Source organism: Rhinopithecus bieti, unplaced genomic scaffold (genome assembly GCF_001698545.2).
Source record: "Rhinopithecus bieti isolate Rb0 unplaced genomic scaffold, ASM169854v2 scaffold_12086, whole genome shotgun sequence".
Classification (NCBI taxonomy): domain Eukaryota; kingdom Metazoa; phylum Chordata; class Mammalia; order Primates; family Cercopithecidae; genus Rhinopithecus; species Rhinopithecus bieti.
The window spans coordinates 175,947-184,832 of record NW_016807466.1 but is presented as its reverse complement, the minus strand read 5'-3'; positions in this window follow the sequence as shown (position 1 = coordinate 184,832).

The window sequence follows — 8,886 nt, the reverse complement described above, 5'->3', positions numbered from 1 at the left end:
TTTTTTTTTTTTCCATTTCAGAAGAGAAAATGGAGGAAGAACTAATCAGAGGTAAAAAAGCATGGTGCTGGCTGCTTCCCAAGTTCTTTGCACAAGCAGAGGCTTTATCAGGTTCAAACTTGTTAGAGGCGTCTGCCTTCCTAGATGAATGGCAGACCAAGCATTTCCACTTGCTTCCAGTTCTGCCCGCCTTTCCCTTGGCTGTGAAAATCCAGAAACAGAGAGAGAGAGAGAGAGAGAGAGAGAGAGAGAGAGAGAGAGAGAGAGAGAGAAAAGAAGACACTGGGACTGTTTCTTCTGCAAGGCCATTCCCCAAGTGTCCAATCAGCTCCATAGAGAGTGCACAGACACAGGCTGTGAAAAGAGTGAGGTGCTGGAGTTTCAGGACATCCTACTCTTAGAAAGAAGGGAGATGTCCAAAATATCCCCTGGCCACTTACAAACCTATAAAGGATTTAGCATCTTGAGTTATTTGTATATTCGCTCTCAAAGTTATTTTAAATGTTTTACTTGAAAAGGAATTCCAAATCTACTCAAGTTTATTTAAACTTTATTAACACCAATTTCTGCTAATAACCTCCAGTAATGGTGAGGATGATGATACACGTATGGGTTCTTACTTATTAGGTGCTAAGGAATCCACTGGGTTTCATGTGTGTTTCATTTTATTTGTTTTGTTTTCTTCAGATGGAGTCTTGCTCTGTTGCCCAGGCTGGAGTGCAATGGCGCCATCTCGGCTCACTGCAAACTTTGCCTCCCGGGTTTGCATGATTCTCCTGCCTCAGCCTCTTGAGTAGCTGGGACTACAGGCAAGCACCACTCTCCCTTGCTAATATTTTGTATTTTAGCAGAAACATGGTTTCATCATGTTGGCCAGGCTGGTCTCGAACATCTGACCTCAAGTGACCCACTTCGGCCTCCCAAGGTGCTGGGATTACAGGTGTGAGCCACTGCGGCCAGCCCCTCCTATATGTATAATTTAATTTAATGCTCACAACAACACTATGAGGTTGATACTGTCATTATTTCCAATGTGCAGATGAGGAAACTGAGTCATAGGAGAAGATGCAATACCTGTGATCTTAAACTGCCAGCACTGGAGAACTTTGAATAAAACTAGAAAGAGCTGAATTCCAGAGCTCTTAGCTATGACCTACCAGCTTCAAAACTAGCCCTTTCTTTTATTTGTCCTAAAATAAGTCCTTTCAAGCTTCCAGTGGAATGCTTGCTACTGTTGGTATTCTAGTGTCTAGTGAGCATGTCAGTTTCTCCCTTGGTGGCTTTAGAGAGTGATTAATTCTGCCTTTCTCTGTGAGTCCAAGCGTTTTAGGTTTTACATAGAAATTGTTCCCTCTTTGCTTAAATGTCTCCTTGTTGCTGAGAAGTGCCATCTGGGGTTCAAAAGAAATGGAAGAGTTGATAGACCTCTTCTCAAAATCATTTCCCCAATGGTCTCTCTTCCTTTGGAACGGTGGCTCAGGGAATGATAAAATGCAAAGAGGCCGCCGAAGGGAAATGGCTAGTCTTTATCATCCATGGAAAGCACATTTCGGAAGGATCTACCCCTCTGACACAGATAAGTCATTGGGACAAAGCTCAGGTCAAAACTAGAAATCTATTTCACAGTAGGTTTCTCATGCACGTTTGGGGCCTTTTCAATGGCAAAACTGGGACGAGTCATCTCGAGGACCACTAATTTTAAAAGTAAATTAGAAACCCTCCACAGAACACAGATTACCTAAAAGAGTGGCATGATTTCTCTTTTGCAAAAGCCAACAGGGGCATGCAGAGGAGGGGAAAAAAAATGACTTCTCAAACAACATACAGGCAGGGCACATTGGCTCAACTCTGTAATCTCAACACTTTGGGAGGGGAGGAGAGAGAATTGCTTGAGCCTAGGAGTTTGAGATCAGTCTGGGCAACACAGTGAGACTCCCATCTTTACAAGAAAAAANAAACCTATAAAGGATTTAGCATCTTGAGTTATTTGTATATTCGCTCTCAAAGTTATTTTAAATGTTTTACTTGGAAAGGAATTCCAAATCTACTCAAGTTTATTTAAACTTTATTAACACCAATTTCTGCTAATAACCTCCAGTAATGGTGAGGATGATGATACACGTATGGGTTCTTACTTATTAGGTGCTAAGGAATCCACTGGGTTTCATGTGTGTTTCATTTTATTTGTTTTGTTTTCTTCAGATGGAGTCTTGCTCTGTTGCCCAGGCTGGAGTGCAATGGCGCCATCTCGGCTCACTGCAAACTTTGCCTCCCGGGTTTGCATGATTCTCCTGCCTCAGCCTCTTGAGTAGCTGGGACTACAGGCAAGCACCACTCTCCCTTGCTAATATTTTGTATTTTTAGCAGAAACATGGTTTCATCATGTTGGCCAGGCTGGTCTCGAACATCTGACCTCAAGTGACCCACTTCGGCCTCCCAAGGTGCTGGGATTACAGGTGTGAGCCACTGCGGCCAGCCCCTCCTATATGTATAATTTAATTTAATGCTCACAACAACACTATGAGGTTGATACTGTCATTATTTCCAATGTGCAGATGAGGAAACTGAGTCATAGGAGAAGATGCAATACCTGTGATCTTAAACTGCCAGCACTGGAGAACTTTGAATAAAAACTAGAAAGAGCTGAATTCCAGAGCTCTTAGCTATGACCTACCAGCTTCAAAACTAGCCCTTTCTTTTATTTGTCCTAAAATAAGTCCTTTCAAGCTTCCAGTGGAATGCTTGCTACTGTTGGTATTCTAGTGTCTAGTGAGCATGTCAGTTTCTCCCTTGGTGGCTTTAGAGAGTGATTAATTCTGCCTTTCTCTGTGAGTCCAAGCGTTTTAGGTTTTACATAGAAATTGTTCCCTCTTTGCTTAAATGTCTCCTTGTTGCTGAGAAGTGCCATCTGGGGTTCAAAAGAAATGGAAGAGTTGATAGACCTCTTCTCAAAATCATTTCCCCAATGGTCTCTCTTCCTTTGGAACGGTGGCTCAGGGAATGATAAAATGCAAAGAGGCCGCCGAAGGGAAATGGCTAGTCTTTATCATCCATGGAAAGCACATTTCGGAAGGATCTACCCCTCTGACACAGATAAGTCATTGGGACAAAGCTCAGGTCAAAACTAGAAATCTATTTCACAGTAGGTTTCTCATGCACGTTTGGGGCCTTTTCAATGGCAAAACTGGGACGAGTCATCTCGAGGACCACTAATTTTAAAAGTAAATTAGAAACCCTCCACAGAACACAGATTACCTAAAAGAGTGGCATGATTTCTCTTTTGCAAAAGCCAACAGGGGCATGCAGAGGAGGGGAAAAAAAATGACTTCTCAAACAACATACAGGCAGGGCACATTGGCTCAACTCTGTAATCTCAACACTTTGGGAGGGGGAGGAGAGAGAATTGCTTGAGCCTAGGAGTTTGAGATCAGTCTGGGCAACACAGTGAGACTCCCATCTTTACAAGAAAAAAAAAAAAAAAGAGTGGGGCATGCTGGAATGCACCTATGGTTCCAGCTATTTGGGGGGGGGGGAGAAGGGAGAATTGCTTGAGCCTAAGAGTTTGAGATCTGCCTGGGCAACACAGTGAGACCCCCATCTTTACAAGAAATAAAATGAGTGGGACATGCTGGAATGCACCTGTGGTCTCAGCTATTTGGGAGGCTGAGGAGAAAGGATTGCGTGAGCCTGGGAGGTAGAGGCTGCAGTGAGCTACAGTTGAGCCACTGCACTCCAGCCTGGGTGACAGAGTGAGACTGTGCTGCAAGAAAAGAAAAGGAAAAGATTACAGAATTCACAGCTTGTCCCAGGCCCTTAATTACACAATACATGAGTACCTTTTGTTAAAAAAAATTGTGGACAAGATTAAAGTTCCATTTGATCACTAACCTTAACCCCTATTACTCCTCTAACCTGGAAATCCTAGTATATTGAGTATCCTTCCAGATCCTTACTCTAAGCATGATTACATATTATGATTATGATTTTATTATTAATAACTTTTTTTAAAAGATGGCATCTCACTATACCTAGGGTGACCTTGAATTCTCGGTCTCAAGAGATCTTCCCACCTCAGCCTCCCAAGCAGATGGGACTACACGTGTGAGCCACTGCACCTGGCTATGATTTAAAATCAATCACTTCTATTCTTTATTGGATAATAACATGTTGCTCATTTTAATTAGTTTATAATAAAATCCTAAACCATGAGGACTTAATCTCATCTCCAGATGCTTGTTTACCCACAGACCACTCAGTGAAGATGACAGGAATAGCATCTTTTTAGGGATAGCCAACCAGTTTTCTTGTAAAACGAAGCAAACAAAAGGGTAATATTTTTAAACTTTTATTTTAGGTTCAGTGGTACATGTGCAGGTTTGTCATATAGGTAAATTCCGTGTCAGGCGGGTTTGGTGTACAGATTATTCTGTTACCCAAGTAATAAACATAGTACCTGATGGGCAGTTTTTTGATCCACACTTTCTTCCCACCATAGGAATTAAAAAACACTATTTTAAAATTCATATGGAACCAAAAAAAAGCCGGAAGAGCCAAGGTAATCCTAAGCAAATAGAACATTCTAAGCATCACGTTATCCAACTTCAAACTATACTACAAGGCTACAGTAACTGAAACGGCATGGCACTACTGATACAAAAACAGACACAAAGACCAATGGAACAGAGTGGAGGGCCCAGAAATAATGCCACACACCAACAACCATCTGATCTTCGACAAAGTTGACAAAAATAAGCAATGGGGAAAGGATTCCCTATTCAATAAATGGCTCTGGTATAACTGACTAGCCATATGCAGAAGACTGCAACTGGACCTCTTCCTTGCACCATATACAAAAATAAACTCATGATGGTAAATTGTATTATGCTGAAGTTAAAAAATGTTGAACATGAGGCATGTAAAAGTGTCCAGTCCAGAGAGTTAACATTTTAAATTTATGAGGCCTTTCCTTCCTTAGGCTGGACTTGCAGCAGGCTAGGGAAAACAAGAAGGTAGGAAATATAGAATTAAGAGTTAATTTGCCAGGGATTCATCCCAACCTTACTCCCTGTGATCCCCTGGCTGCTGTCTCTCAGTTTCACCATCTTCAAGGTGGGGATATTCCAAATGCCTACTTCAGAGGGCTTCTTACACTTACTAACTTAATGCATGTGAAGCATTTAGAGCTTGGCTGCCATGTGGCTAGTACTCAATAAATAAATCTTAGCTTTTATTATTCTCATGATAAGCATTTATTAGCTCCTTAACACCAAACCCATATACCACTTCGGACTTCAGGCTGAAGAAAATAGAAAGGAGAATGTGGAACTTTGGAAGGATTGCTAAGTACTCTTAAGTATGTCTTCAATGAGGATGGATGGATAGGTGGATGTGTGAATAGATAGGTAGACAGATGGATGAATGAATAGATGAATGGACAGACACACAGATGCATGGGTAGATGGACAGATAGATGGGTAGGTAGATGCATGAATAAGGACCAGTAGCAAAAGTGAAAGTAAAAGCCATTAAAATGCTAGAGGACTACTTATTCAATAAATTTTGTTTTGTTTTGTTTTTCTGAGATGGAGTCTCACTCTGTCACCCAGGCTGGAGTTCAGTGGCGCAATCTTGGCTCTCTGCAACCTCCAACTCCCCGGTTGGATTCTCCCAATCTCAGTCTCCCAGGTAGCTGGGATTCCAGGCTCCTGACATCACACCTGGCTAATTTTTGCATTTTTAGCAGAGATGGGGTTTCACCACATTGGCCAGGCTGGTCTTGAACTCGTGACCTCAGGTGATTGGCCCGCCTGAGCCTTCGAAAGTCCTAGGATTACAGGCATGAGCCACCATGCCTGGCCTCAACAAATGTTTTTTTGAATACCTACCATGTACTCAGTTGAGGAGTGAAAGGATAAAGTGGCAATAAAATAGATATAGACCCCTCACCCTATAAAACAGTAGAAAATCTTGTAAAGGAATTAAAAATCTGGTGACCTCCATAAAGAGAAATAAGAGTGTGTTGAGAGAGTATGACAATGTGCCACATTTACATAGGGAAGGGAGTCAGACAAATCTTCTTCCGATGAAATAGCTTTTAAAGACCTCATGGGCCAGGAAAAAGGAGTTCAGAAGTGGATATCATAGGTGTAAGAGAATAGGATTATTGTGACTAAGGCTGGGAAGGGTGTGGGGTAGAGGGGGGAATGAAGAGAGATCGGTTAATGGGTGCAAACCTACAGTTAGATAGGAGAAGTGAGTTCTAATATTCTACAGCATAGTAGGGTGACAATAGTTAACAACAATATATATTTAAAAGTAGCTAGAAGATTTGAAAAGTTGTCAACATAAAGAATTGATCAATTTTCAAAGTGATAGCTATCTTAAATACCCTAACTTGATTACTGCACATGCATAGGATGTACCAAAATATCACATGCTTCCCATACATAGGAACAAATAACATGCATCAATACTTTTTCAAAGTTTCGCTTTTATTCTTGAAGCAGAAGCAGGATAATGAGGTGGCCAACTGTGCACCCCTTCTCTTCCCCTCTGCTCTCACCCCTCCCTCCACCACAGACTACATTTGTACAGCTTAAGGAACCCAACAATAAGAAAAGAGAGAAAAAGGACTGAGTCATTCAGCGGATTTATTTACTGCACTAAGGGGCCCTGGAGCTAATTAGAGATGTTAGATTGTCAAAAGAACGGTAAACCCTGCTTTCAGAGGTGTGTTCAGAATCTGAAGAGTAAAGATCAATATGGTAACCTAATGCATTAGACTTGTGAAACAAAACTCATTGATTTATGAAGTCATCAGAATGTTAGATTTTTCCACTTCTTTTGATCACTAATTGGGGGCCAAGGTTTACCTTTTGGCACCTGCTGACTTTGGAACCAAAAACGTCATGGTTCAAATCTTAGTTTCAACTTTCTACAGCCCTGTCACATTAACATAAAAGATGGCTAAAGATGGCTTGCTGCTACACTCAGAAGAGTGGAGGTGATGATCTGTGATCTGCAGAATAGCAGCCTCTTAAAGATGTGCATGTCATGATCCCTGGAACCTGTGAATATATTTTTTCCTTACAGGGCAACAGGGAATTAAGGGAATAGGAGGAATTAAAGTTACTAATCATCTGGCCTCAAAATAGGGAGATTATTCTAGATTATCTATGTGGGCCCAATGTAGTCACAAGTCTCCCTAAAACGTGAAAGAAGGAGGCAGAATAATGGAGTGACAAGATGTGAAAAAGGACTCAACACACCCACGTTGGCTTTGAAGATGGAGGAAGGGGCCACAAGCCAAGGCATGCAGGCGGCCTCTAGTGGCTGAAAAAGGCAAGGAAAGGGACTGTACCCAAAGCCATCAGAAAGATTAGTTTCTTACTTAGGACTTCTGACCTACAGAACTGTAAGATACCAAATCCATATTCTTTCAAACCAGTAAGACTGTGGTCATTTATTACAGCAGCTATGGGAAACTAATACACAATATTTGCCTTTGTGTGTTCTTAAGAGGATTCAATGACATGATTTATGCAAAGTGGATGGTGTCTTAGGAAGTACTCAGTGGTCACTGTCATTCGTTTCTGTAAACGCCTAACTCTAATATTGGCCAATCGTTTACCTACCTTTTCAGTGACTTACCCATTTGCGCTTCTACATCCCCAAGGGCTCCACCAGCTAAGAACATACACCTGACCCAGTCCTCAGGCAACCACCAACTAAACCATTAGCTGACAACGCAAAAGACCCACCCCAGCAATATTTGCATTCAAAAAACAAATGCATTGCATCACTCTGCTTAAAATCTTTATGTTGTTCAAAGTCTCCCATAGACTTCAGTCTAAGATTTACAATGCCTTTCAGCATCCAGTCCCTAACAGCTTCTACAGCCTGTTTCTTCTCCTGCCTCATAGGCCCTCTGTGGAGATGCCAAGCATCCTAAATGAGGGGATGTTTCTTTAGTGCATCTGAATCTCTTTTGCCTCTGGGCCTTTGTATTTTCTGTTTCCTCTGCCCAGAACTGATGTCTCCTAATGCGTGTTCATCTATACAAGTCTCATTCATTGTGTAATACTCAGCTGAATTGTTACAAGGAGCTTCCCTCAATATCCTGCTACTCAGTTAATCGGGATCTACCTCCTTGGTTCTCCTGGAATGCAGAATCCATCCCTCAACTTTAGCAATTCTCACAGCATCTTACAAATGATCACTTGCTGGACTCTCCCCATCATTACTCTTTAATATCAGTGTCTTTTCAGGATCATATATCTTTTTTTTTTCTTAAGACAGAGTCTCGCTCTGTCACCCAGGCTGGAGTGCAGTGGCATGATCTTGGCTCACTGCAACCTTCGCCTCCTGGGTTCAAGCTGTTCACCTGCCTCAGCCTCCTGAGTAGCTGGGATTACAGGCTTGCACCACCACCCCTGGCTAATTTTTTGTATTTTTAATAGAGACGGGGTTTCACCATGTTAGCTAGGGTGGTATTGATCTTATGACCTTGTGATATGCCCGCCTTGGCCTCCCAAAGTGCTGGGATTACAGGCGTAAGCCACCACGCCTGACCACATCATAGTTCTTTTTGAGGATCTGAAGAATGAAATCCCTTCTTCAGGAAATTACTCACACAAGTTTTACATGTAATACCCACAGTCTGCAAGTCACTGCAGGGGGTTAATGTCTCCCTGAAAAGCACTGAACCTCAGCATAAAACCCCCAGCATTAAAATGTGAGTGCTCAGAAGGAAAGAATTCAACCATTCTATCTAGTTTACACATTTATCTTTGGCATGCAACATAATGCCTAACACAGAGTTGGTACTTAATAAATGAGGAAGGAAGGAAGGAAGGAAGGAAGGAAGGAAGGAAGGAAGGAAGGAAG